Here is a 15,799-nt window from a genome sequence, read left to right as displayed (position 1 = left end):
TATCGCCACACCAAACTGAGCAGGCGCAGATCAACATATTGGCATGACACTGCAACAACAGCATGTTCTTGCCCGGTATGTTCAATAGAACCTGGGACGGAGCTTGATGGTACTTATATCTCAACTAGAAAAGGAAAATATTAAAGGGCAACTCCGCTTAATTTCAAAAATTTTGAGATAGCGGCCGATTTTGCTTTTTGAAGCACTCAAAAACAATCCCCAATCTTTTGTTTCGCGAAAAATAAAATATTTTTCGTGTAATTTTAGTCTATCCATGATCACAAACTGAAACCGAAACGGTGGCAAAGCCGGACAACATTGTATATTCGGCATCACTAAGCATGTACACCCACGTGATATACACGGGGAAGAAGGAGCTCTCCTCTTATCAGGATCCTCCTTTGTGCCTCCTGGATTAGCACAGGCGTCGCTATTCTCCTCCCAGAAGATTATAGAAGATTATAGATTATACCTGTCACTCAAAATTCTTACAAAAGCAGCTTCAGTAGTATCAATAGTCGAGCGCCGGGCCGGCCGAGCGCGTCACTCACGTCTTTCACCGCGCTGGCGCCACCCGTGCTCTCCCCGGGAAAGAAAACAAAATTGGAAAAACAAAAAAGAAGCTGTACATGCTTGATGACGTCGCGGACGTGCCGGGAGAAGGAATTTGGAGGAAGCGGGAATGCAGCCGGGCAGTGTTGTCTGGCCCGCACGTCTCATCCAAAACCAGCGGATTCGTGCTTGTCAAACTTTGACAGCGATTTTAATGAACTTCTAGGCGGAATTCCGTCGTAATATTTGCCATGGGGGTTTTGTAGATGATAACAAAGAGAACTGTATAGTTTTGCACTACTCGAAAAGAAGCGGAGTTGCCCTTTAAGAAGAAATTAAAAATTAAGGAAGATGCGAACATTGCATAAAAGCGAAGTCATGCGCAGGTGACAGTTTCACTTCATATCATTTACGAAGTTTGGAACGTCCGTTTGGTTTCGAAAACATAGAAGTGCCAGTAGTAAGGGCCAGGCACGTAGCCAGGATTTTGTTTCGGAGGGGGGGAGGAGGAGAGTAATTTAGACCGTTTTACTGAAAGAGGGCGAGAGAGAAAAGGGGAAAGGGCTACCGGCGCTTTCCCCCTTTCTGATTGTGTAGAAAGAGTTTAAACTGTGGTTCTCACCATAATGAAGAACTACGCTTAAGCTACTCCACCGATTTTTTCATTGTCTCCGATTTGCTTGAAATTTTGCTAAGCTAACCAACAAGCATCGCGAAAATAGTATCCCAAATATTAGGTCAAAATATTGTTTTTTCGCGAAGTTATTGAATTTACAGTTTTGCTCCTCACCGTGTTTTTCAAGCTCGAAGTCTCTACTGGCAACAATGAAAAAGTGACGTCAGTGGAAGGCAGGGGTTCACTCTTTGGGCTGTAGATTTTGTTTTAAACTGATTCGAAGCAGTTTCATGGTGTCAAATGAATGCTTGGGAAGCTCGCTGCAGTACCCGCGCTCCAGCACGGAACGAATGATTGGCATATTCTATTTTTTGGCTGCTTGCTCGACTGGCAAGCCTGCCTGCCACTGACGTCACGGCCCCGAAAAGCGCGCGTATATTTGAATGTTGGTTTTTGCATCATTTTCATTTGCCGATTTTGCAATAACTATTATGAATTTCGCGATTCTAAATAGCATACCGGAGAGAGTAAAGGCCGGGGAGTCAGAAACTATAGTTAGTTGAGGTAGCTCAAAAAATCGGTGGAGTACCCCTTTAAAGGCCGGCCCGCAAGCAGAGAGAAGGAACCCGACCCTCACTTTCCTTCTCGCCACTGTGAAAGGAGGAAATCACCTCTCGTTTCCTCCTCGCCATTTTCCGACGTTTTTTTTTTTTTGTTTTTTGTTTTTCTGCCGGCTGCCTGTTTTTTTTTTTTTCTTTTTTTTTTTTTTTCTTTTTTTTTTCTTTTACAAGTATGGGGTGGAGGAAATGAAAGCTTCGAGGATTTGAAAAGATTATCCAGAAGCCAGCCGGCACACCTGCGACAAGGAGCTGAACCAACCGAGTAGCTGTTTTGAGCGAGCTTGGCGCTTGCTCTTCCCAACGAGTTGCATTGGCTTTTTTTTAGCATTGGTTTGGAAGACGATTCTTTACTGTTGTGAGAGCACAAATGCCTTGTTCTGCTCAAAGAAGTAGTCATTGGGGTATCAATTTTAATATAAATATCTGATTTGGCATCTTTCGACAACGGGAAGTACGAGCAGCGTTTTTTGTATATCAGGGATGGCGCTCCACAGACCAGTGGTTCTGAATCATCATGGTTCGTAAACCCGCAGAGGTGACGGAGGGTCCCATCCGTAGTGGGTCTACTACTTTTCGGTGTAGAGCGTTTTGCTGTAGGGCATTTCGGTAGGACTTTTTGGTGCACAGACATTTCAGTGTACGGACTTTTTGCTGCAAAGATTTTTCGGTGCGCGGATACTTTGGCGCGGACATTTTCTGCATGGACATTCGACGCTATGGTTTGCTCGCCGGTATCTCTTTTCCAACGTACGCACACACGCTTCACATCGTGTTTGTGCGTTGAGTTGATAGAGATAGTCTCCTCTATAAGGTGTTGGCTTTATTATTGGTCCTGCGTGTAGGAAACGACCCAAACAGCAAGACGTTTGAAGTTGTTTGTGTATTCAGAACAATTTTGAATATCTTCAAATGCGCCTCGTCCACGTAATCGCATAGCTCAGATTGTTAATAATAAAGTGTGATGACCTCGTACGACAAAAAAACAACAACAAAAAAACAATGTAATTATCACTTGTAACTCATTAGAGAATAAAGTAGACGTGTGCAGGTACAAAATAAGTGTAATTAAATCAAATGTCGATTTGAATCAAGTAAAAAAGCCGAATTTGGTGAATGCTAAATCTATCTTATTTGGTATCAAATGTTTGCTCATTCTCGTACGAAAAAAAACAACAAAAAAACTGTGAATACAGAGCATACACAAAGTATGATCTGTGGTCAACGTCTATTTCCATGCCGTAATGATGTCGCCGGACGCAAAGAACTGCCTTACAATCGTGCTTATACATGGCGATTTTTTTTAACGACTAGACATTTTTCTAAAAAAGACGTCAGAGTTACGCAATAGCGGTTTGTACCTTATTTGTAGTCATCAAAAACACCAAATCATTCATTTTTAAAGAGATGTAGTGGACGTGAAGTGGCTCACAGCGTCCTAAAAAGCCTAATTAGGACGCGAATCGTGTTACCGCAATCTTTTCGGCCACCGCACTCCTCGCCCCTTCTACAGTGGCGTTCTCACAGCGATGCGCATGATTTGCCACTTTGGCTTCATGGCGTTAGGCTGCGCCACGGGGAGATGGAGCCCACATAAAATCAGAAGTATATTTTCGCGCCCAAATTAGGAGGACACCGTATAATAGTGTACGCGCGTTACATCTTTTTAAGAATGGACGGTTTGGTGGCTTGAGATTATGGCCAACAACTTTCTCAATACAAGATGCCGTTTTCTTTTCTAAGGTTAATTAGCGAATTTTAGGCAATCGGTTGGTTTTAGTTGCGTTCGTTATTGAACCTAATCCTCGCCTACTCGTATAGCTCACCTACACAAACCGCAATAACGCTAATTTTCACTTGACTATTTGGTGGCTTTCGATTACGCCCAACAACTTTGTAAATCAACTATCCCGTTTTCTTTTATAATCAAAAAGTTCATTAACAAATGTTAGGTAATCAGTCGGATTTTGTTGCGTTCTTTCTTGAACCCAATCTTCGCCTGGCCGTATAGCTCACATCCACAAAACGTTAATTTCCACGTTTTTTCTAATATCTAGTAGTTGAAAAAAAAAAAAAAAGACGTTGTATATAAAACAGAGGGCAGTTCTTTTCCGATATAAATAAAGCGTTGGGGACGCGTCTTGCATGCATCTCTTTTTTTTTTTTTTTTTTTTTTTTTCCGGCCTATGAAAAGAAATTTCGGGACATTCGAAGTTGAGATTATGATGGGGCGGGCGCTTTATCACAGGGTATGTTGTCATGTTTCATAAGCTTTATTACTAGTCAGAAGGAAGCCACGCGAGCCGTATCACGTTGCAAACAGCTAATCGGGTGTTTCTCAAGCAGCTCTAGAACTTTCCAATTGACATTTTGGTTCTTAATACATCTAAAAAAGTTTGGTACTTAGTCCTAAACATTTAATTTATTAGGCATAATTAAAATACTGCAACTCTCGCAAGACGTCTGCCCAAAACATAAAGTTGGTTTCATTGGCGCAAAGTGGCTGCGTCTTTCATTTTTATGCTTGGTCTTTAAAGATTCGTGAAAAGCATTCGCGACCTTATCTGTCAAGCCGCGTACGCGGACAGCCCGGCCTCCTCGGCAAGTTGTTCCCTCATCGAAGACGACAATGAATAAAAGGTACGATCAAGAAAGCGCAAGTTTAAAATAATTATAAGGGTGTCAGTTGATTTCATTTCTACTGTATTCAAATTTCAACAGTCGTCACGGGCAGCATGAAAGGAAGCACTGCACTCTTGGCGCAAACCAGTGCCCAGTCAACGGTCCTACACTCAAACACGCATCACCACCCGACCTGTTTAAAAAATAAATAATTTCCAGTACTTTTGGTAGAAAAGGCGAATTTTCTACTGAGCGTGATATTTTGTGGACCCAAAAGTCCTGTAGCAGAGATCGGTAGTTCATAGCTTCAGGAAGACGAAGAACGACGGATGCATTATTTCCCGCGGAAGTACTGTTTTGACGTTGAATTCCACATAAAATTGTATTTGCACAAATTGGTGGCACGATACCGAACTTGCTTCATTATTTTTGTTTTAAAAACAACATAACCAGGCATAATCTACAGATATTGCAGAATTCATTTTAATTGGCGTACAGCGCGAAAGACAAGTACGGACATAAAGAACACAATAGAGCTCTGCATTTCTACTGCATTTCTTTCCGGACTTGTGGACAGTTAGTCCGCTTGACTATATTCAAAAACTGCCAAATCGTCTAAGCCTACCCCTTTTTATAGTTTGTTTTGTAGACAATTGTGGCGAATCCCGGCTGGGTTCGGGTAAAGATCTCGAACGTGTTCAAGGACACATTTCGGCATGATTTCCCGCTTGGTGACGACGTTGAGCTGACCGCTGTTCCGCTTCTTTTCTAAGCAGGCAGGGAACGCCAGACGCCTAAATTAGCCAAGCATCCCCAAAACTTGCGGTAGCACACCTTCCGAACTCCTGGATTTTTTTGGAGATGGCCTTCGCCCACCCTGACAAAGCCCCAAACAATTATGTAAGGGCTGCAGAGGCTATCTGGGCATTCCATTTCTTCATCAGTGAACAAATGTGAACAGAAGAGAATGAAAACTTCGTAATACCTGCTGTCTTTTAATAAATGGCATAATATGCTGCTATTGCTAGTTGCACTATTTTACGCGAAGAAAATTGTGATTTTTCGGTTCAATCTCCGTGTTTCCCGTTCTATTTGCTGATACGCAAGATATTTGTCGCGTGTCAAATTTTCAGTTACATTTGTTGACAGAAACTAAATGCACGTTTCGCCGCGAAGAAATTTGTTTCAAAGGCTGAAGATAGATGAAATATACCATAAACCGTTTCAGTTTTTATGGAAGTTTGTTTTTACTCTTCTTAGTAGCTTCAACGAGGCGGCCGTCACTCTAGAAAACACCTGTAGTACGAACCTATATATTATGCCCCAGAAATGGTCAGACTGTGTCCCTCTGACTGCAATATCTTGGACTTGTAATTACACATGATTATTAGTTTGTGCAAAAAAAAAAAAAAAACACAATAGTGATAAAATCACTCTTCAGTGTACCGTTGTTAGAATGACAAATTTTCAACTCTCTGGTTTGAGCTGAAAGTTCGGATAAAAATACCCATCGTTTTTCCTTCTGCTGTGATGTTCAAGTTCCGTTCACTCGAGATAAATATGCGGTGTTCTAGCGCGTGTGGCCGCATGCGGGGGTATCTATATGTAAAAGAACTTGTTGTAGGGCTTGTTGGTGTTGACTATCTGAGTGTTTTTTAGAACTGTAGAAAAAGAGCAAAAAAAAAAAAAAAAGAAGAAGAAAAGCGAGCCAGCCCGAACCCTTCCGAGCTCATATCTAGCCTGCCAAACTAATCCCTGGTGTTTGGGATTGAAGCAGAGAACCTTGAAGGGTTACAGAGATTTTGTCGGGGGGCCGGTAAGCCCATTAGCACTCGTGCGAGAAGGCCGTAAAAAGCGAGGAGGAAAATGGAGAGGAAAGGGGAGGAGGAAAAAAGAAAAGAGGGGGAATTTTCTGCCACGCTGAAGAAAATTTTGAGCGCCCGCCTTTAACAGTAAATAATAAAACAGTAGTGGGCAATGAGCTTGCAGATGCGTTTAACAAATATTTTACGAACTTAGTCTCAGTGGTGTCTGGAACTGATAGCAGTGGAGTAAAACGATTTCTAGGAACGCCTAACTCAAATACGGCATTTTTTGCGCCGACAACTTGTGAGGAGATCTGCTCTACTTTTATGACACTCAAAAATAGCAAGGCCCGTGACATTGATGATTTAAAAATTAAACCTATAAAGTTTGTATTAGATATCTTAGCGCCTGTGCTTTGTTATATTTTCAACACTTGTTTACTCACGGGGACTTTTCCGGAAAGCATGCAGCGGGCTAGAGTGAGTGTCTTGTTTAAATCTGGCGATAAAAATGACTTTTCGAATTATCGTCCGGTTTCAGTACTGCCTGTTATTTCGAAGGGTTTAGAAAAGATTATATGCAAAAGAGTCTCTTCCTTCTGCGACAAGTACTCAATACTTACGGAGCGGCAATTCGGTTTCCGTCGAGGCATGTCGACTGAATTAGCTTTAACACAAAAATAATTCATATACTAAACGGATTTGAGAACAATAAATTGACATTAGGTATTTTTATTGATTTCTCAAAAGCATTTGATAGAGTTAATCACGTAATACTATCCACTAAACTAGATCATTACGGTTTCCGAGGAATCCCTGGCGACCTTCTAAAATCATACTTAACCCATAGAAAACAATGTGTTGTAATTAACGAAAAACGCTCTCCTCTTCTAAGTGTCCATTCGGGAGTCCCACAAGGAAGTGTATTGGGACCAGTGTTGTTTAATATTTACATCAACGATATAATAAATTCCATTGAGTGCACAAATTGCTTAATTTACGCAGATGATACCAGTCTTTTTTTCCAGTCAAATAACATTAATGATCTCGTTAGTTTGGCAAATGTTACTCTGAATAAACTGCTTGAGTGGACAAGGGTAAACGTCTTAGAAATTAATGTTTGTGGGGATTGTGATCCCTCAACATTCTGTCGCGTCAGCGTTTTGGCGCGCCGTGGCGGCCGCGCTGGCGTAGCGAGAGGTGGCGCTGCTTACCACTGTGAGTGGCTTCCTCCTCTCCCCCTTGGGGCGATTTCCGTAACGGACCCCCGCACAAAGGAGATCGACGTGTCGCTCCTTGATTGGCCACTTCGCCCCCGCCGTTATCTTAAAACCAGCGGACAGCGGTCTCGCTGCTCTCTTCTTCCTGGGATTCGGCGGCGGCGACAACGGGGACCCTTCCGGCGCACCGGTGAGCGTTTACCCCGTACTTTGTACCTTTGTGAACGACCGTTCGGCCGTGGGCGATCTCCACACCGACGGCGTTCACCAGCTTATAGCCGCTGTGTTGTTGTTATTTTGTTTCATTGTAAATAAACAGTTTATCACCGTTACCAACGTGACTGGTGTCTGTTTGCGCTCAACGAGCAGCATGCCACGCGAGTACGAACCCGCTTCGCGGTAGAGCGCCTCGCCGCGAACGTGGTACTCCCAAAGGCAGTGGCCCCAAGGAGAACCACAATTTGGCGCCCAACGTGGGGCACATGTCAACGCAAGAGCGCGGTGCGAGCGTCGTCACGAGCGGTCGGAGACCAAGTGGTCATTCTACCGCAGTACGTTCCGCACCTACGAAGAGGACCTCCAGCCTTTGCTTCGCGTCGTTCTGGAGCTGCTGTTTCCTGGCTACGGCAGTTTAGCGGCGTCCAGCGGCGTCCAGGGACCACAGCTGCGCGTGACTCGTCAGGCGGCCCCGCTACCCCAGCCGGCCGCGTACCAAACCAGCAGCCCGTCGTTTTCGTGTGCCGTCGGGATCGACATCCGGCCAGGGACTGCCGGTTCATCATCTTCGGGACCCGCTCCGCGGTTGGAAAGCTCGCTGACCAGGGACCAGCTGTTCCCGTTTCGTCCCGTAACAAGTCCCAAGGGCCCAGGGACCTGGCGCAGTTCGGCCAGCAGGTCTCGCAGGGCATGCACTACATCGGCAGCCGAGGGATAATCCTCCGGGACCTGGTCGCCCGGAACGTGGTCGTCGACGGACACGGCTGCTACAAGGTCGCCGGCTTCGGCCTCTCCAGGAGCACTATGGACTCCGAGACGGACCTCTACCACCAGTGTCCAAGTGCGCCCTCCCGGTGCGGTGGATGGCTCCGGAGTGCGTGCAACTCCTGGTTTCCCCTTCAAGTCCGACATCTGGGCGTTCGGCGGAATACTGCTGTGGGACATCGTCACTTTGGGCTCGACGCACTCCCCCGTCCTGGGCGCTCAGGAGGTGACCCGCCACGTGCGCGGCGGTCACGGAATGACGCAGCCGACCGACTGCCGCTGAGAGCTGTACCGCTGGTGAGGGACCGTTGGACGAACTTTTGAAGCATGAACGTATGAGCCGGGCTGTTGTTACCCGTGTGTTGCAGCCGCTGGCGGCCTTTTTATTCTTTTATTTTTTCAGTCTTGTTGTGTGTTTGTGTTGGTCCACCCGTTTGCGGGTGACTATTGGCTAAGGAGGGGGGAGTGTGGGGATTGTGATCCCTCAACATTCTGTCGCGTCAGCGTTTTGGCGCGCCGTGGCGGCCGCGCTGGCGTAGCGAGAGGTGGCGCTGCTTACCACTGTGAGTGGCTTCCTCCTCTCCCCCTTGGGGCGATTTCCGTAACGGACCCCCGCACAAAGGAGATCGACGTGTCGCTCCTTGATTGGCCACTTCGCCCCCGCCGTTATCTTAAAACCAGCGGACAGCGGTCTCGCTGCTCTCTTCTTCCTGGGATTCGGCGGCGGCGACAACGGGGACCCTTCCGGCGCACCGGTGAGCGTTTACCCCGTACTTTGTACCTTTGTGAACGACCGTTCGGCCGTGGGCGATCTCCACACCGACGGCGTTCACCAGCTTATAGCCGCTGTGTTGTTGTTATTTTGTTTCATTGTAAATAAACAGTTTATCACCGTTACCAACGTGACTGGTGTCTGTTTGCGCTCAACGAGCAGCATGCCACGCGAGTACGAACCCGCTTCGCGGTAGAGCGTCTCGCCGCGAACGTGGTACTCCCAAAGGCAGTGGCCCCAAGGAGAACCACATGTTTCAAAAACAAAAGCCGTACTATTTGCGCCTGTGCAAAAATTAATAACTCGCGATATTAATATACAGCTTGGATCAAAAATGATAAAAGTTACAAATGAAGCCAAAACACTAAGAATAACTTTTAATCAACATTTAAGCTGGAATGCACACGTGGACCGTGTTACTGGGACCTTGGCAAAGGCTTGCGGTATACTTTGTAGATTCAGACAAATACTAACAACTAAAGTCAAGCTAATGGTCTACAACTCTCTTTTTGCATCCCATATAAACTACTGCAACCTTGTCTGGGGAGTGACGTCGCAAGCTAACAAAACTAAGTTGCATTTATTACAAAAAAAAGCTATTCGTCATATAGTAAATGCCCCATACGATGCCCACACAAAAGAATTATTTGCTTCACTCAATGTGCTTCCCTTCCAGCACTTATACAATTTTAATCTAATAATGAAATATAAACTTAGCATTAAAAATAACAATTCCACTTTTATCAAGTTGTGTAACCTTAAAAGGCCTCATGATGCATCGTATAATATTAGAAAAAAGGATTCCTGGCTGGTACCCTTTTCCCGTACTAATCATGGGTTAGACAGGCTGCAACACCGCATGCCTAGTTGTCTAAACTCTTTTGAGAAAAGGAACCTTGATATACACACCATTTGTAAAAAAAAACATTGAAAGAACACTTTTTCACACAGTGAATAATTGTGCAAAAATTTTGTTGTATTTGCTTTATATTTTTTCTGTATCGTATGAACTGTCGGAACACATGTTTTAATGTGCACGATGTCAGTATTAGTTTATATTTGATGTAAATTGATTGCATGTATACTTTTCATGGTTTGAATTTCTGTGTATATGTCTTGTCAATTTTAAACTGTCGGTTTGGTTGTTTCTTATGCCAAGGTAGGGGCAGGAACCCCGTCAAGCTACTGTATTGTAGCTTTTTTGTTCCTGCCCTGGCATTTTTTGTTCGACAAGGAGTGTCAAATAAAGAATTTGAATTTGAAAAAAAGTCCCGGATGAGAGGCTTCGCCGGTGTTGGGTGTCTGCTGTGCCCGAACTTCGTTCGCGCTTTCTTTCCTGTTTTAAACTCGCAAACTTAGTTAGAGCCAGAGGCTTCGATGGCAACAGTCCCCCGGTCATCAGGACACCATTGCTGGGTCATAGGGTGCACGAATAAAAACAGAAAGCATAGAATACTGTCCGAGGACATATGTAGCTTGCAAGGAACCCGGCAAGGCGAGAGCGGCTGCAATGTCTTTGAGCTCCATCGCTTTCCACATGACCCCTGTCTCCGGCGGCAGTGGATTGCGTCCGTAAACCGAAAAGGCGTTTCCTCAACGCCATCCTCTCGACTTCGCTCGGAACGTTTCGTTTCGGCGGTACAGCGCACCGAACGCTGTACCGCCGATGAACATGGGGTACACTCGCATGATAACTGCTGTTTCAGCTTGTACAATTCTGTAACTGAATATATCTTAAAGGGATACTACAAGGAAATTTCGGCGCTCATTTTTTAGTCTATATGTGTTCAAAAAAGCACCATCAAATCGAACATACCAATATCTTGTTAAAAAAGTCACGAAAAGGAGTTTTGAAACGAATTAAACGATTAGCAAAGAGCACCTGGTGGATGTCGCTTACGCCTCGCTTGTAATGCCCGTCTAGCAACCTTGGCAGCTAGTGACGGAGGTTGTCTCACCTCCGGCCACGACGAGAGAAGAGGGGCAGGAGGAACTCCCCTCTTCCCAAGAATGCCTTTTGTGTGTCACAGAAGTCGCTATTGTCCCCCTACAAGATTATAGAAGATTAACCCGTCACTCAAAATTTGTACAAAAGCAGCCGCTTCGGTGGCTGGAACGACTAGGCCATCCTCCCGACGTCAGCCTCGCCGCAGCTTTGCTTTTCTAGAGACGACCTACGTCACGATTGGGTTGTTGGATGTCACGTGGTCTCCGCTGGGCCTTCCCCGAGCGCTTGCCAGAGTGGGCCGTTTATAACGAAAAATACAGCCACCAGGCTCAAAACACAAAAGTGCCATTGTCATTTACGGATATTGTGGATCATATTCAACCTATTTTTGAACACGACGGGAATATTTCAAATTTCGTTGAAGTATCCCTTTAATAGTGATAATTTGCAGTGCTGACTGACACAATTTTATCATCTACAGCACTTAGTTGGAGGCTCATTTCCGCCGCCGGGTGAGACTGGAAAATGTTGAAAACGTAGTTCTATTGTTTGTTTGTTTGTTTGTTTTTTAATCGCGATCTCCTGCGCGATACCAGAGAGCCGGCAAAAGCGCTCCTTGAAGTGCCGCTGGTGGGTTGTTTCCGTTGACTAAGGCGTTTTGAGGCGCTTGATAGTCACTGCAGGAACGTTTCGTGTGTTGCGATCTGCGTTTTCGAGCCCAGTGTGCACGTTTCTTTATTTGAGTCATGGCATCCGCCAGTGTGGCGACGGGGGGAACAGCGGCAGCGAACGTGCCAGCGATAGAAATTGGAGGTGAGAACTCAAAATATTGCATCAAATAGTAAACCAATTCGTGGTTGCTTCGAGGCTTTCTGCGGTTCGATAAAAGTACGTCTAGAGCGTCTTCGTCGTTCATTCACAAGGAGATATAAGAACAGGGACACAAAGATAAAAACAGCACAGCAAGACGATATGTAGCAGCTCCGGGCGTTTACAAAGTTAATTGAGGTTCCCGTTTCTTGTTTCGCTTGTTGATTACAACTAAAAGCGGTTACGTTGAAATAGGCCCATTGCAAGCAAAAATGTATAAGTGGTTCACCATTTCCAGTCATGCGGAAAGCAATGGAGCTTAACATTCCAGCCGTACTTGCCTTGCCGGATTCCATGCAAGCTCTATAGGTCCTCGGACAGTATTCGACGTTTTCTGTCGTTATTCGTGCACCCTATCACCCAGTAGAGTCGATTGCTGGGCTAGTTGGTTTTGGAATTTGGAATACATTTTAGCGTCCCCTTCTGGCTGCGCGGTAAAACACAGGGATCCCTTCGTTGAATGTGCGGAGGGAGTAGTATATCAGATCCCCTTATCATGCGGAAACAAGTATATAGGTCAGACAGGTAGGTGTGTTAATGATAGGCTGAGGGAGCACAAACTTAAAGTAGGAAATTATCGGGACGGTCATCTGTCTGATCATTGTGAAAGGTGCAAGTGTATGCCGTTGTTTTCCGAGAGCAAGATTCTGGCACGGCACAAGGAAAAAACTGTGAGGGAGATAATCGAGGCAGATGAGATTAGGAAGGGTGGTGCAGCATGTGTCAGCGTGGCCTCAATTGATTTACTGGACAAGGAGCGTGCGTTCCTCAATGACGCGGCCTGGCACCGGGTTGGCTAGTGACGGAGCAAAATCAGAAACTCGGATGGTATAAAAGAGTCGTTTCACGTAATAAAATCAGTTGTTAGTAGCGCACTGTGCTGTCTGTTTCTCGCCTCTTTGTCCCTGTTTTTTTAGCTCTAAAATGTATTCCAAAAACCCTATCACCCAGCAATGGTGTCCCGATGACCGGGGGACTGTCGCCATCGAAGACCATGGCTCTAATGGACCTTTTGCAGAAACATCGGTCCGAGAGTAAATGGTTCCAGTATCCTCTCTCTCTTCCTTCTGGCTGAGCAGAGAGGGAAGATGGTTTCGTTGTGTCGACTTCGGGGCAGTAGATAACAAACGATGGAGACAGAGGCGAGTTTGGGGGAGCTGTCACAGCGCCTCAATGGTTGAACAGGATGTAGCTGACGTTTTGGGTGTGGAACGGGTGGGAGAGGCCTTGCGCGCGCGTTCTTTTCTCGCCACTTAGCCTCGACCCCAGTCGCGTATCTAGGTGGCAGCACATATTCGCCAAGAGGTCCATTAAGTTTGGGAGTTTGAAACGTAGAAGAAAGCGCGAACGAAGTTGGGGCACTGCAGACGCCCAACACCGGCCAAGCCTCTCATCCGGGACTTACACTCTTTCTACACAATCAGAAAGGGGGAAAGCGCCGATAGCCCTTTCCCCTTTTCTCTCTCGCTCTCAAAATGGCGCTACCCACGATAAAACGGTCCTAAGAACGAAGGGCGAGGGTAAGACGGGCCGGGGAGGAGGAAGCAGACGGAACGCTAAAGAGAGAAGGAGGTTGCCCCCTCTCTTCTTCAGCGTTCCGTCTGCTTCCTCCTCCCCGGCCCGTCTTACCCTCGCCCTTCGTTCTTAGGTTGCTTACTGAGCTTACGGAAGTTCGTGGCGCTTTTTCTGACAGTAGCAGACGACTTTCAAATTGTTTCTGCTGCAGTTGGTAGTCATCGGCACATCTATTATTACAGTATCTACAAACTTGCCCTGATTGTAGCCACCGGATTGTGGCGCCGACGAATTCGGGTTAACCATTTTGTTCCTTGCCCGAGACTAAGGCAGGAAAAGAGGAAAGTTTCAAAGCAGAAGAAAAATGAACAGTCGAGAACACGTCTCTCTCTAAAAAAAAAAAAAAAAAAAAAAGTTGGAGTGTTGTAGAGGTTAGCACACCCGACCGAAGATTGGGAGGCCCAGAGTTCAAATCTTGGCTCCGCCGTTATTTTAAATAGAGACGTGTCCTCGACTGTTCATTTTTCTTCTACTTTGAAACTTTCCTCTTTTCCTGCCTCAGTCTCGGGCTAAGAACAAAATGGTTAACATCCACCAGCTCGCCTGCGCAATCACTACATTATCACGAATTCGGGTTGTTTGAAACGCGTCGCGCTGTCGGCACAGCTAAGGCATCAGCATCTTATAATAATGCAAAGCGTATGCCATAACGGTCGTAGCGCTTTTCATGCTCAAATTGTATTTTTTACTGGCGAAAGGGCAAAAATTAACCAAAAACCATGCTGAAACCTCGAGAGTAGTCGGGACTCGCAAGCAGTTGTCGAGTAGTAGCAGACGAAAACGGGTGGAATAATGCGCCGGCAGCGCCACTTAGCTGCGAAAAAATCGGACACGGTTTCGGACCCCCTCCAATGTACAGTGTCTATGGGAAGTTCCATAACTGAGTTGATCCAGTAACGGTGGTGCTGATGGTGCCGTTTTCATTCATGTCAGTACAAGAATGTGTGGTTTTCTTCTTTTTCTTTTTTTAAGAAGACAGATGGGATGGCATCTCAGAGCCCCCTATATTTTTTTTTTTCTTGCTCTCGCTGCTGAACTCACGAGCAGGGGCACGCCGGACTTTTTTTTTTTCTTTTTTTTTTTCTTGCTCTCGCTGCTGAACTCACGAGCAGAAACTCACGAGCAGGGGCACGCCGGACGGCGGACGGACAAACGGACATGGCTAGAAGGGGTATTCACACGAGGGAGAAATCCCGGGGATTTCTCCCCGGCTCGCGCATCCCACAACGAAAACGTCAGGCTTTGCGATATGCAAAAGCCTCGCGTTTTCATCTCGTGATACGCGCGTGCCGGGGAGAAATCCCCAGGATTTCTCCCTCGTGTGAATACCCCTTAGGAGCTTCGCCCCTAAAAAAAAGTCTTAACTGACCGACGCCTAGTCCAGTCCCACGACACTGAAGCCTGGCGGGGTGACGGCGTCCAGATGATGCCCGAGTCTGTTCTTCACTCTGTTCCACACAGCCAAGACGGCTGTGCGGATTAGTGGCTGTGCGGAACAAAGTGAAGAATAGATTCGAGCAGCGATGCGCGAGAAGGTAACCGAGACGTAACATGCCTCGAGCTTCAAATCGGGAGAGCAGCTTTCGAGGTAGTTACTGCAGTTACTCAAACTTTCTCTTTCCCCTTCCCTTTTTCAAAAGAACACGTCAGCCGGCGCTAACTTTTCATCCCGGGAGAAGACCACTCTTCACAAACGGTTATAATTGACAAGGAGGCTGACCTCGACCCAACTAGTCTCCGGGCAGAGTAAACAGCAACACGCTCGTTTTTAATGTTAGTCTACGGGCTTTGCTGTTTCTAAAAGAGAAAACCCTTTGGGGCTATCGGATCTCCGCGGAGAGAGATAGAGCACGACGACCGTTTCAACTTCAAGGGATAGGGCGCTCGAAGCTTGTGCAAATACGCGGTATCGTTTCACGCGTGCACGGATGGCTGATTTCAAAATTTCCCCTCATCCCTAACGAAAACGGCCCATCTTCGTGTGTGCGTCGGGATTTTTGGGAGATTGGCGGCAAATGTTGCTTATGCACAATGACAATTAGGTCCACAATGCACAGGTTGCAAGTGTCGCATAGATGCACCCTATCGCAGATTTGTGAATGGTTTCAGAAAACTTTCCCATGTCGCTACAAAAGCAGGTGGCAACGGTGATGCATGTGCATTTGTGGAGTGGTTTGACGTGCATCACCCTGGCGTTCTAACGAGATCATGGGTGAGAACC

The sequence above is a fragment of the Ixodes scapularis genome, unplaced genomic scaffold (genome assembly GCF_016920785.2).
Source record: "Ixodes scapularis isolate PalLabHiFi unplaced genomic scaffold, ASM1692078v2 PGA_scaffold4__175_contigs__length_147842914, whole genome shotgun sequence".
NCBI classification, from domain to species: Eukaryota; Metazoa; Arthropoda; class Arachnida; order Ixodida; family Ixodidae; genus Ixodes; species Ixodes scapularis.
Note: the sequence above shows the minus strand (reverse complement) of the source record.